Raw genomic sequence first — 14,130 nt, 5'->3', positions numbered from 1 at the left:
TATGGGATGAGGATGGGATGCTTCGAGTTTCTATACTGCAGACGTGAGAGGACAGATTAAGGACAAAAAATAAAACCATACAGAGAATGGCAGAGCCTTAAAATGAAAAGAACTTGAGTCTTTGTGATATCCTTTGGCCATTGAATTAACCGTCTTGGAATCTCTCTAACCTTACTGGAGTTAATAAATCCCCTATAATTTGAGCTAGTCATCTCCGAAATGGAAGGAAGAAAATAATAGGACATCTATTTCTATTTACATTTTGGCACACACATTTTAAAAAACTTATTTAAAATAGACAGTTTGAAATCAGTCGCTTTATTCAGTCCATATTCAGTCCATCATTTGTCAGATGCTGTGTCTGCAGACCGACCCTGTAGACAGGAGTGGGAGTTAGACAAAACAGAACGGTGATTTCCCCATTTTTTCTTTGTTTGCTTGTTTATTTCCAGCATATTGTGACATACTATAATTTATACATACCCTGTTAAGTGGATTCAAGGATTGTATTACCCTAAATAATAGAACTTTTACAAAACCTTGGGAGAGAATTTTCTAAAATTGATGTTTGGAAGTGTTTAAATTATTATGTATTTTGTTGATAAAAATTATGTCAGTGTGTTATCACCAATAAGAACATAGTTAACCATCTTAAAAAAAAAAAAACTTCTTTAATGGAGCATTTCAATAGGTTTCGAACCCATTTCTTAAAAATTAAAACTAAAATTCCAGTTGGTTTAGAAGAACAATAGCTTTCATTAGGGAAGTTGGTAATGTATTGCCCAGTTCCACAGTTTGGGTCTCGGACTGGCATAGGGTATCATGCTTTAGAAAGCACAGCCAGTTATGAACGTCTATGATCATCTGTGAGGGATCTTTTTCTATACTGATAGCCACCAAAATCTAGTATAAAAACAAACAACTTGGGCTTCCCTGGTGGCTCAGTGGTTAAGAATCCACCTGCCAATGCAGGGGACACGGGTTTGAGCCCTGGTCTGGGAAGATCCCACATGCCGCAGAGCAACTAAGCTCTTGTGCCACAGCTACTGAACCTGTGCTCTAGAGCCCACGAGCCACAACTACTGAAGTCCACGTGCCTAGAGCCCATGGTCCACAACAAGAGAATCCACCGCAATGAGAAACCCGCACGCCACAAAGAAGAGTAGCCCCCACTCACTGCAACTAGAGAAAGCCTGCCCGAAGCAATGAAGACCCAACGCAGCCAAAAATAAATAAATTAAATAAATAAATTTTTAAAAAATTATTAAAAAAACAACTTAAAATGAGACATCCAAATTGAGTTTTCACAAATTTCAAAATAATATTTTCAAGTTTCAAAAATAATAAAGCACAGTGTTCCTGCTAAAAATACTAGTAATAAAATATAATTATTTAAAAAAATTATTTATTATATCTTTTACTTATATTGTTAAAATTTCCACCTTTGCATACATTTATAAAATGTGCAGAATACATTGGTATGGGTAATGTATATACTTCATATACAAATAAATACATATTCATTGTATAAATTGAGTACATTCTCATACTTTTTTTACCGTTAGGAATGGACAATCAAAAGATATATAAACCACCACTGATTTAAGCTACTTTTAATTACGTCTTCTGTTACTTGCAGCCAAAATATCCTCATATAGTGCTTTACTTCGAAATGGCTTTCACATACACTTTTTAAAAATTAATAGACTTTACTTTTGAGAGCAGTTCTACAATTACAAAAGATTGAGCAGAAAGTACAGAGAGTTCCCATACAGCACCCTATGTCCCCCATCCCACACAGTTTTCCTTATTATTACATCTTGCATTACTGTGATATATTTGTTACAAGTGATGAGCTAATATTGATACACTATTGTTAACTAAAGTCCAAAGTTTACATTAAGGATCACTTTTTGTGTTGTACAGTCTATGGATATTGACCAGTGTATGGCATGTGTTCATTATGGTATCATACAGAATAGTTTCACTGCCCTAAAATTCTCCTGTGTTCTACCTACTCATCCCTCCCTCCTAATCACTGGCAACCACTGATCTTTGTACTGTCTCCGTAGTTTTGCCTGAACCAGGATATCATGCAGTTGGAATCTCAAAGTATGTAGCCTTTTCAGATTGTCTTCTTTCACTTAGCAATACGCATTTAAGTCTCTCCCTGTCTTTTTGTGGCTTGATATCTCATTTCTTTTCATCGCTGAATAATATTCTATTGTCTATATATAATAATATTCTATTGTCTAATAATATTAATAATAATATTCTATTATCTAATATTCTATTGTCTATTAATGTACAAATTTGTTTATCTATACACCTGTTGGAAGACATCTTGGTTGCCTCTAAGTTTTGGCAATTACGAATAAAGTTGCTGTAAACATTTGTGTGCAGGTTTTTATGTGGACGTATGTTTTCAACTCCTTTCGGTAAATACCAGGAAGCATGACTGTGGGATAATATGGTAAAAGTATGTTTAGTTTTGTAGAAAACTGCCAAACTGTCTTCCAAAGTGGCTGTACCATGTTGTACTCCCACCAGCAATGAGTGAAAGTTCCTGTTGCTCCACTTACGCTCCAGCATTTGTTGTCAGTGTTTTGGATTTCTGCCATTTTAATAAGTGTGTAGTGATATCTCATTGTTCTTTTTAATTTGCCATTTCCTAATAACATATGATGTTGAGCATCTTTTCATATGCCATTTGCCACTTGTGTGTATTCTTTGGTGATATGTCTATTCAGATCTTTTGCACATTTTTAATTGAGTTGTTTTCTTATTGTTGTATTTTAAGAATTATTTGTATAATTTGGATAACAGTCTTTTATCAGATATGCATTTTGCAAATACTTTATCCTAGTTGGAGGCTTTCATTTTCTTAACAGTGTCTTTCACAGAGCAGAAGTTTTAGTTTTAATGAAGTCCAAATTATCCATTTTTTTTGTTTCATGGATCCTGCTTCTGTTGTTGTACCTAAAAAGTTGTTGCCAAACTCAAGGTCACTAAAGTTTTCTCCTATGTTGTTTTCTTTATTTTTTTCTTTTTGGCTAGGCCACACAGCATATGGGATCTTAGTTCCCTGACCAGGGATTGAACCCATGCCCCCTGCAGTGGAAGCGTGGAGCCTTAACCACTGGACAACCAGGGAAATCCATCTCCTATGTTGTTTTCTAGTAGTTTCATAACTTTTCATCTTACATTTAGGTCTATGATCCATTTTGAGTTAATTTTTGTGTAGGGTGTGAGGTCTGTGTTAGGATTCTATTTTTTTTTTTTTTTTTGCATGTGGACACCCATTTTGTCCCAGGGCCGTTTGTTGAAAAGATATCCATTCTCCATGGCATTTACTTTGTTCCTTTGTCAAAGATCAGTTGCCTTTATTTGTGCGAGTCTATTTCTGGGCTGTCTATTCTGTTTCATTGACCTACTTGTCTATTCTTTCTCCAATACACGCTGTGTTAATTACTGACGTTTATAGTAAGTTGTGAAATTACATAGTGTCAGTCCTCTGACTGTGCTCTTCTTCAGTGTTGTGTTGGCTATTCTGGGTTTTTTGTTTTTCCATATAAAATTTAGAATCTGTTTGTCAATATCACACAGAGACTTGAAATTCACAACAATTCTGCCACTGAGGTATGGAAAAGATCATTTAATTTACTCACTCCTAGATGAGCTGGGTGAGGCCCTGGGCAGTTAGGAATTTGCCCATTGTCATGCAGATGCTCACATCCAGGTCTTCCACTGCGGAGCCCCCAGTGTTTTTCTCACCCCTGTATAGATACTGTTTATAGATACTGTCTAGATAGCAGGATCAAACATGTGTATGTACTGGCTTCAAAATGAGCTGATTGTCTAGAGTACGCCTGGCCTGTGTGCAAAACAGTATCCAGTATTTATCAGGGGCACAGGTCTCATGCACAGCTTCCTGCTTACAAAGCTACCAACAGTGCAGAGCTACTGGGGAACGTGTAGTGTTCAGAGGCCTGGGAGTGGGGAAGTTGGCAGCCCTACATGCCAGCAATGAGAGTGGTCAAGCTGTTAGGATGTGGCTACTTGAACCTTCCTTCAAAAACCAAACTTAGTTCATGGGAACTATCACCGAAATACTAAGAGACCAAGTAAGTTGTCTGTACTGAAACACAGCTATCCCTTGATCTTACATCCCTGGCTGTTTCACAAGTATATCTCGAAAGCCGAGTGGAAAATTATTCTCTTGTAGTATATATGACATGTGACACGTGTCTCAAACCAAGTCTAAAAAAATCTATTTTAAAATATTTTCTCTTATTAGAAAAATAATATAGGTTTTAAAAAGGAATTTAAAAGTACAGAAAACTCTAAGAAGAAAAACAAATCACATATATTCTTCTTACTACACGGAGATAGCCTCCCTTACCAGTTTAGTAATTCCCTTCCAGCATTTATTCTATGCATATATCTGGTATCTGAGGGTTGTTCATTCGACTACTTTTAATTAATTATTTTTCATTGAGCCACCATATTTGAATGTATGTGTATCTGGATTATTTGGTTACATTTTCTTATGTGTGCTTCCTATAACATTGCATATACTTCAGGAATATGACTTTCAGTGGTTGCATTATATCCTATCATATGGCTCTACAATTATTTATTTAACAATTCTGCTACTGTTAGAAAATTTGCTATCATAACTGTATTCTCAAAGCCCAGCCTTGTACATATGTCTCTGTCCATATTTCTGATTTCAAAATTGTTCTTCTTAAGTAAGGACGAGGTCGCTTTTTGTCTTAGGAGGCAGACCTCTTCAAAGATTTTGTGTCAGTTTTGTCAATATATGTGTTTTTAAACATTAGTGCCATATTCTGCCCACTGTCTTCACATCTGAAAACAATGTGAGACACTTATCTTGTCTCTTTTCCATCAATTTGTTTTTATCCTTCTGATAGTTCTTAGCCAGATGTAAGTATCTTTTTTCCTCCCAGTTAAGACAGTGATGTGGGATAGTGGCCTTTAAAAGGAGGTCCTCAAATGAAAACTAAACCAAGAACTGTCAAAAAAAACCCATCGAGAATTGTCACTAATAAGGACCTGCCAGCCAGAATTTGCCAATGGTTTAGATACTTCTCTGCATAAGGATTACTGAGATGACCCAAAACTTTCTCTTCCCATCCCAATAAGTTGAATTTCCTCATTTTGACATTTAGAAATCTAAATGCAAGAAAATGATAATAAAATGGGGGGGGGGGTCATTTATCTATCTATTTATCTATCTATCCATCCATCTATCCATCTGGCTGAATCTTTTGTTTTGCCAATTTAGTGACATTTGTATGCCTGATTTATCAAACTGCTGTGCAGTCAGTTGGGTTGAGTCATTGAAATCACCTAAGACACTTCACCAGCTATATATATATATATATTTTTTTTTACTTTTTAAAAATTTCCCTGTTTTTTTTTTTTTATTAATTAATTAATTAATTTTATTTATGGCTGTGTTGGGTCTTCGTTTCTGTGCGAGGGCTTTCTCTAGTTGCGGCGAGTGAGGGCCACTCTTCATCGCGATGCGCGGGCCTCTCACTATCGCGGCCTCTCTTGTTGTGGAGCACAGGCTCCAGACGCGCAGGCTCAGTAATTGTGGCTCACGGGCCTAATCGCTCCGAGGCATGTGGGATCTTCCCAGACCAGGGCTCGAACCCGTGTCCCCTGCATTGGCAGGCAGATTCTCAACCACTGTGCCACCAGGGAAGCCCCCACCAGCTGTATTTTTATAGCAATGTTTAAGCAAATAAAATGTGTCTCAGAGTAGAGGGGCTGATTAATTGTCTACTGGTATAATTTGAGAATCACCAAAAAGTACACCAACCTCAATATACCTCCCCACAGGCCCAGGCACTTCTGTATTACTTATTCACAAAAATGTAGCCCTTATTACAAGAAAAGAAAACTAAAGACTAAAATTCCTCTTACAAAAATCCTCAAAAATATTAACAAATCAGATCTGGCAATAAATGTAAAAGATAATACATAATGACAAAGTGGGGTTCAGTCTAGGAATACTGATGTTAGTTTAACATTTGAAATCAATCAGTGTAATCCAGTGTAATCTGTTAATATGATAACAGAATAAAGTAGACACACACTATGATCATCTCAGTAGATGGAGGAAAAAGCAATTAGCAAAATTCAACATTCATTTATGATAAAAAAAATTCCTAGAAAACTGGGAATGAAAGAAAATTCATCAATCTGATGAAAGGCATCTATGAAAAACTTACAGCTAATATCAAATTAGCTGAATTCTGAGCTTTCCCACTAAGACTGGGAACAAGGCAAGGATGGCTGCTCTCACCACTTCCATTCGACGTTGTACCAGAGGTTCTAACCAGTGCAAAAAATCAAGAAGAAGAAAGAAATGACACAAACATTGGAAAAGAAGAAGTGAAGCATTCTCTATTTGCAGACAACGTGATTGTTTATGTAGGAAGTCCTAAGGATTCAAAATTTAAAAATTGCTAGACCTAAAACATTAAGTTGAACAAGGTCTCAAGATAACAAGGTCAACACATAAAATCAATTATATTTCTATGTACTAGCAGCGAATAATTGAGAAAAATTTTAATTCATTTACAATAGTGTCAAAAAGAAATAAAATATTCAGGGATAAATGTAGTAAAAGGCATGCAAAATATCTCTGTTGAAAACTATAAAACATGAATGAGAAATTAAAGAAGACCCAAACAAATGGAGACATATAGCATATTCATGGAGCAGAAACTCAATAGTTTAAAGTCTTAATCCAGGTGCTCTAAGGCCTAACCATCTGTCTCAAAGTCCTCTTGATAATTTCTCCCAGTATAATGTAGATTTATAAGCTCCTACATTAGGTCCTTATGCAAACAGGCCTCTAAATTGTCCATCCTAGAATGTCAGAATTTCTTAACTGAGTATGTAGATACAGCTTCCCAGATGACAGGATTATAGATCTGTAAGAAACCAAGTGGACTTCTCCTCAGCCAGTAGACTTTGACAGAGAGGTTGGGTGACTTGTAATGATCTACAACTGGAAGGAGAACTAGAATTAGAGTGTCTTATCTCCCAGCCCAGAATTAAGAGGCTTATCTATAAAGATGTGTTGTTATTCAGGATTTTTTATTTGAAAGAAAGAAAAGAAACCCAATGAAAAGTAGCTTAAGCCCAAAATGGAATATATTGGAAGGATACTGAGGTAGTTCACAGAATCAAGGAACAATCTCTGGATTCAAGGATGCGCTAGACACCACGGGAACTAGAAATGTGGACTCAAATACTGTCGATAGGCTATGTCTTTCCTCTCATTTTTGTTCTTTTCTTTCAGTGAGGGTTCCCCAGAAATTTGACACTAATGATAAAGTCTTTGAGATTGCAGATGTGTTTTTTTTGTTTTTTTGTTTTTTAATTTTATTTATTTATTTACTTATTATTATTATTATTTTTTTTTGGCTGTGTTGGGTCTTCGTTTCTGTGCGAGGGCTTTCTCTAGTTGTGGCAAGCGGGGGCCACTCTTCATCGCGGTGCGCAGGCCTCTCACTATCGTGGCCTCTCTTGTTGCGGAGCACAGGCTCCAGACGCGCAGGCTCAGTAGTTGTGGCTCACAGGCCCAGTTGCTCCGCGGCATGTGGGATCTTCCCAGACCAGGGCTCGAACCCGTGTCCCCTGCATTGGCAGGCAGATTCTCAACCACTGCGCCACCAGGGAAGCCCTGCAGATGTGTTTTAAAACTAAATTAGAGAGGATTACAGCCAGGGTGCTCTGAGGGGCTGGGAGGGCAAGACTTGGCTCCCAAAGAGGGTGGTGATCAGGGGGCTCCCAGACAAGGGGGCCCCTCCCCACTCAGCCCCGCTTCCTGCACATAGTTTCTCCTCTGGATCAAACACATAATAAAGAGAATGTCTGGAATCTGAAAAAATAAATAAATACAAAAAATAAGAGAGGATTCATGGTTACTCTTTTAAACTCATCAGAATTACGTATATTTGTATTATAGTGCACAGATTTTTCTCTCTTTTCTTTTCCCTGATGGGTATTACTGTTGGAAAATTTACTATTAAAAATCATTGTAAAAGGCATTCTTGATAATTAATTGTATATTTTTCCTGAGGCAGAACTTTCCTGCCCTGATTTCAGTCTGTCTTCCACTGGTTTATTTATTAGATTCCTCCACTAGATAGTATCTCTTCCAGCTTTGGATAAAACACTCCCCGCGAGTATCACTGCCTCTGTCCTCACCAGCTAGGAAGCCTACATTGAACTTCACTTTCTGTTGTTTATATTACGAAAAAAATTAATATCTTTTTCAAATGTATCCTGCCCACCAACTTACCACTCATTGGTGTGGGGGAATGATGGGAAAGGCAGTCATGTGTAATTTGCTACACCCTCGCATGGCTGCATAAGAGTGTGCCTTGGGCCTGGAACATTTCCTTATGTGGAGATAAGGAGTCCTCATGGCCTCGCTTGGGAGAATCTTTCCCTGTTCTGGGGCTTGATGTGTACTCCTTTGTTCTGCCTACGCACGTGTGTTATATGGCACCGGGCTAATCCCACTGCTATATCTTTTGCTAGTGGGAGGCAACGGGGTCCTTTGCCTGCAGACAAGAGGGGTGCACGCAGACCATCTCCCTGCTATGGGATGAGACCTGCCAGCCATGGGAGACTGACCCACACTCTTGAACCTGATCTTGCTCTGTCTGTTCTCTAGGTGAATAAAGCATCATTCCATCCAGTGCCTGTGTGAGTCGTGTCTTTCTTGGCGACCCTGACACCTGCAAACCATGCAGTGGGTTGGCATCCGGGACTTAACGCTCCTAGTGGCAGGGGTCATTATGCTTTTTACTAGCCTCCACTCAGTGGGACACCTCCCCTGGAGGCACTAACAGGTGTCACTTGCTTAACAGGGGAGAATATTGAGTGACACTTGAGAAACACTATCTTAAAAACATGTTTATTGTTCTAATCTCTCCCCATTCCTAGCCCATAACAGATGCTCAATACGTGTGTTGAACAGAGTTGGCCGGTAACAAACATCACCCCAAAGATCCCGCTGTGCAACCCTGGAGAGCAGCAGCTGCACCCCTAGAGTGGTTCCTGTGGCACCTTCTCTAGGGACAGAGGAGGTTGCTCCCTCACCAGGGCCCTGTGTCCCCAGGGACAAAGGGGGCTCGCCCGAGGCAGCCAGCCCACACTGACCACCGCCGCTGTTGCTGGAAACGGAGCCATTGACCTAAAGAGGACAAGAGTGAGGTGTTTAAGCCCCTCACCACCACTGCATTTTCTGTGACAAACAGGACTGGATTTTTGTTTGATTCTAGCCAAGTTCTGATCCAGTAGCACATCCAGAAACTTGGCCCAGGCGAAGCATCTGTACTGAGGATGATAATGAAATCAATCAGTGACCCGCTTTTCAGCGCAATCCTTACTTGCTTGTCCAGTAGATTAGAATGAAGAGGGCTGAAACACCAACACTTGACAATTCTAGATCATCTTGTACGTGGAGTGCAAACCACGTACAAGGAGGTGCATGCCTCCCCCTTCTTAACTCGTTAGATTTTGTTACGTGGATACGGCTCTGTTTATGCCTGTATAGCCCTCATTTTCTAACTCAAAACTATCTTTCTTCTTCCAACCACAGATGCATGACTTACTTGCTAGAACAAATCGTGGAGCCCATATACAAATGCCTTGCTAGAAGTTTGCACAGGAAGACAAAAAAGGCTCTTTCCCTGCTCAGCGCAGGTGTCAGCCAGCACAGCACCCGAGCATTCAGAGAATGGGATGGAAATTGCATATACAGAAAAGTACGCTCTTAGTGTATTAGCTAGGGTGACCTATCCTTTTAGGTTATTCAGAGAAATAACGGTCATTTGCAGTGGTTTTTGTCAACTGCGCTCTCTATCATTTTGTGTAATTAGGGACAGTCTCTTTTCTGAGAGTGGCAAAACATGCAGAGATTCAGGTTTTCCTTTTTTTTCTCCCTAACCCCCAGCCCCCGGCCCCATAGAACAGCTCCATTTCTGGAGCCCGCAGAACTGTAATGGTCTTTGGGCAGAATAAGTCACTGAGGCAGCAGTATCAACATGGAACATGCGGGTAGCTAAGCAGAGAGACAGGCACAGATGACATATGCAGTCAGCTCCACGGAAGGAGGAAAGATGAACGACAGAGCTGTTTCCTGAATGTCCTACCTCTCCATCACTTGGTACCAAAATGCCCTCTTGGCTATCCAGCTTCTTATTTTTTTCCACTGGAGAACAGAGGCCCTAAGGACGCAAAAGCTTATGTATTTTGACATGTCAGAGGAGAAAGCGATAAAATAAAATTTTCCTGCCACACAGGGTGAAGGGAATTTAAATATGTAATTGTTTTCAGCTGCTTTGTTCTAGCCCTGCCCTCTTATCTACTGCTCTTAGAAATGACTTCATTTAGCCAAACTCTCCCTCTCCCCCCTCCACCACAGGCATTTTCAAAGCACGAGCCACATGCCTCCGCTTCATTAGCACCTTTGTGTCCCAGCATCCTTGATGATATCAGTTATAGCTCTGGGAGTTTGGTTTGTTCATACATTAACCATCATTAGGAACAAACAGCAAACAGTTTCTCTCAGGAGCAAAGCCCATTCCCTGCACTGACACTTAGAGCCTAAGAAACAGTGCCCTTCTAGAATACTGTTTATGCCTGATATGTAAGTTTTCTCTTACACTAACTCTGGTGTATTCTCCTGAGTTTACACAACGAGTCCCCTAGACCAGTGCAAAAAGAGTTGTTGATTTTTTTGTAAGATTCACAAACAGTATCCTTGTCATGGCCAGTACCCAGGAAGTCCCAGAGTTTTTACTTTTCATGCTTTTTAGCTGAATTGGGTTGTCATTATGTCATGGACAATCTTTTCTGTGGCATCCTGAGACTAAGTGAAGTCTTGGTTCTCAGTATTTCAATTTATACAGCTAAATTTAAAATAAAGAACATATACATTAAAAAAACTGATCTCTTGTTGTAGATCTGTGATCTAATAAATGATGGATTTGTTACAATAAAAATGAAACCACTCTATTACTAACGTTTGAGAGATGTGATTAAGAACAATTCCAATGGTGGTTACTTTTCAAGTGAATTTCCTGTGGTTTTATTTACCTGAGTGCTGAAGGACCAACTTCTCAGGAGTCCCAGACTATGGATATGGCACCACTGAATTAAGTCCTTCAGCTGGTTCACTTTCCCAATCACCCAAAGGTCACACCGCCTGGCAATCCATCAGTTACTGAATCATCAATCCTTTTTGGCAATGAACTCATATTTGCTTTCTGTTTGATTGATTTCTTAGGCCAAGGCCATTGAGAAAAAAAAAAGACTCTAAAACAGTAGATTCCCTGAAACACGCACAGGTGTGGCCAAAAGCCTCACTTCCTCTCTTTCCAGTTTATCTTTGATCATCTGTAAACAGTGGTGGAACACTTTATCTGTGATCTGAAGTGTCCTATTAATAAATGACCCAGAGAAAGGCTGAGGCATGTTTTTTCTAGTCTGATACCTCAGGTACCATAATAATGACAGGAGCAAACCTTCCTTCTGCCAAAAGTCCATTTCTGCTCCAACTCTTCCTTACATGTGGTCCAAGCAGAAGATCACTGTCCTGTGACTGATAGCCTGCAGACTGAATATGAAAGAGGTCCTTAGGGAGAACCTTCCCAGACTCAGGGAAAAACCTGGGTTGGTGCAGAACTCTCTCTGCAATTTACCAGTTGCTGGAGTAGCTCTCCTCCCAAGGAGAAGCCAGTGGCTGGGGACAACCGATGTTTGTGTTCCCTGCCACAGTGTCAAAGCCTTAACCTGTGGTGGTGTGCTGTCTGCCTCAAGTTTGCAGGTTTGTCCTCGCAAGGCTTAATTTTCTGAGGTTACCTGATTCATCCTAGATTTGATGTCTACAATTCAGCCAAGTTATTGGCAGGCAAGGAGTGGTCTAGACCAGGAGTTAGCAAACTTTTTCTGTAAAGGACCTAATAGTAAATATTTTCAGTTTTGTGGAGCATTTAGCTTCTGTCACAACTATTCAGTTCTGCCGTTGTCGTGTGTAAGTAGAAACACACATCGAATGAGTGTAGCTGTGTTGCACTTAATTTTATTTGCAAAAATAGGCAGTGGGCTGGATTGGGCCCATGGGAGATGGTTTGCCAACCCCTGCTCTATAGGAGTTATCTCTAATGTTCTTGATTATGTACGCTATCAGTTCAAACAAAGCAAAACACACATTAAAACCCGAAACACTTTAAAATATATACTCACAGTAAATGTTTATTTATGTATAAATTATATACAAGGACAAATGTGCTAATATATTTTGTATATTATAAAACTTATACAGGGGGTTTCCCTGGTGGCGCAGTGGTTAAGAATCCACCTGCCAATGCAGGGGACATGGGTTCGAGCCCTGTTCTGTGAAGATCCCACATGCCACGGAGCAACTAAGCCCGTGTGCCACAACTACTGAGCCTGTACTCTAGAGGTCACGAGCCACAACTACTGAAGCCCGTGTGCCTAGAGCCCGGGCTCCACAACCAGAGAAGCCACCACAATGAGAAGCCCTCGCACCGCAACAAAGAGTAGACCCCTCTCGCCACAACTAGAGAAAGCCTGCACGCAGCAACAAAGACCCAACGCAGCCAAAAACAAATAAATAAAATAAATAAATTGATAAAACAAAACAAACAAAAACATACACAGGGACTTCCCTAGTGGTCTAGTGGGTAAGACTCTGTGCTCCCAATGTAGGGGGCCCGTGTTCAATCCCTGGATGGGGAACTAGATCCCGCATGCATGCCGCAACTGAGAGTCCGCATGCTGCAGCTAAAGAGCCTGCACGCCAGCACGATGATCCCATGTACCGCAACTAAGATCTGGCACGGCCAAAATAAATAAATAAATAAATAATAAGTAAATAAATAAATATTTTTTAAAAACAAATAAAAATAAAATAAAACATATACAAAAATAGAACTTTAAAAAATGAGATATAGATACAATAGTGATTTCAAGTACAATTTTAATTGTGATGACTTCATACTATCATTAGCTAAGATCTAAAAGTACACTATATACTGAGGGCTAGGTTCACGGTTAATGACAGTGGATTTAAATCCATAATTTAAATGGTCTTCCTGGTAATTTCAAGATTGTTTGGCTAACTTTTTATTAGACCCAAGTAGATCTTTATTTATGTCTTGTAATGTTACTGGCAAAGAATTCAAACTATTTTTCATTTTAACAAGCTCATATTGTTTGCACTCTGCTAAGCACTCTCCTAAGTGTTCCAAAAATGTTATTTAATTCTCATGAAAGCCCTATGGGGTGAGTACTATCATTACGCATTTTCACACGGAGAGTTTAGGTAAATTGCCTAAAGTCACACCTTTGCTAAACGGCTGGCTCCAGAATCCTTGTTCTTATCCACTGAACTAGGCTGCCTCTCCCACTTTTTTGCTGTTCCCTTAAATTTTCACTATTATAATTAAACTTCAGTCCACACTTTCTTTTTAGGAATATTTGAAAGATACTTGTCTATTTAGGGTATGGTGACCTTAGGTAAAACTAAGTAATATGGTCCAAAAATCCACTTAACCAGACACATGCAATATACTAGAGTATATTGCCATCTAATGAATGGGACAGAGTGAATGAGGGCTCCACTGTTAAACCCCTCACCTTATGGAATTCCCACTTTCCTTCTAGGAAACCAGAGAAACGTGTCCATTGACAGATGGACTAACCAAAGATGCCAGGGTCCATTTGCATATTAAGAATAAATTCTTTTTTTTTTTTTTTAGATAGGTAAGTCCTAACATATTCTTTCAGTCCCCGAATGGAAGATCTTGCACACCTCCAGGAATATGCCACCTCTGCTTGTCTAAAAGAATGACTTTATGTCCTAATTACATTATACTATGTCCCTAATAAAATATTGACCTAGTTTATACTAATAAACATGATAAGGCTAATCTATAATAACTATGATTGCCATTATATTACAATAATTCGATATACAAAGATACAGTTAGATGCCATTGCACTAATCTTCAGCTGTTATTAATCATTCTGTTAACTTAAAACTCTGCT

This window comes from Balaenoptera ricei, chromosome 8, assembly GCF_028023285.1.
Source record: "Balaenoptera ricei isolate mBalRic1 chromosome 8, mBalRic1.hap2, whole genome shotgun sequence".
Taxonomy (NCBI): domain Eukaryota; kingdom Metazoa; phylum Chordata; class Mammalia; order Artiodactyla; family Balaenopteridae; genus Balaenoptera; species Balaenoptera ricei.
The sequence above is the reverse complement of the archived record's forward strand: the minus strand, read 5'-3'. Positions refer to the sequence as shown.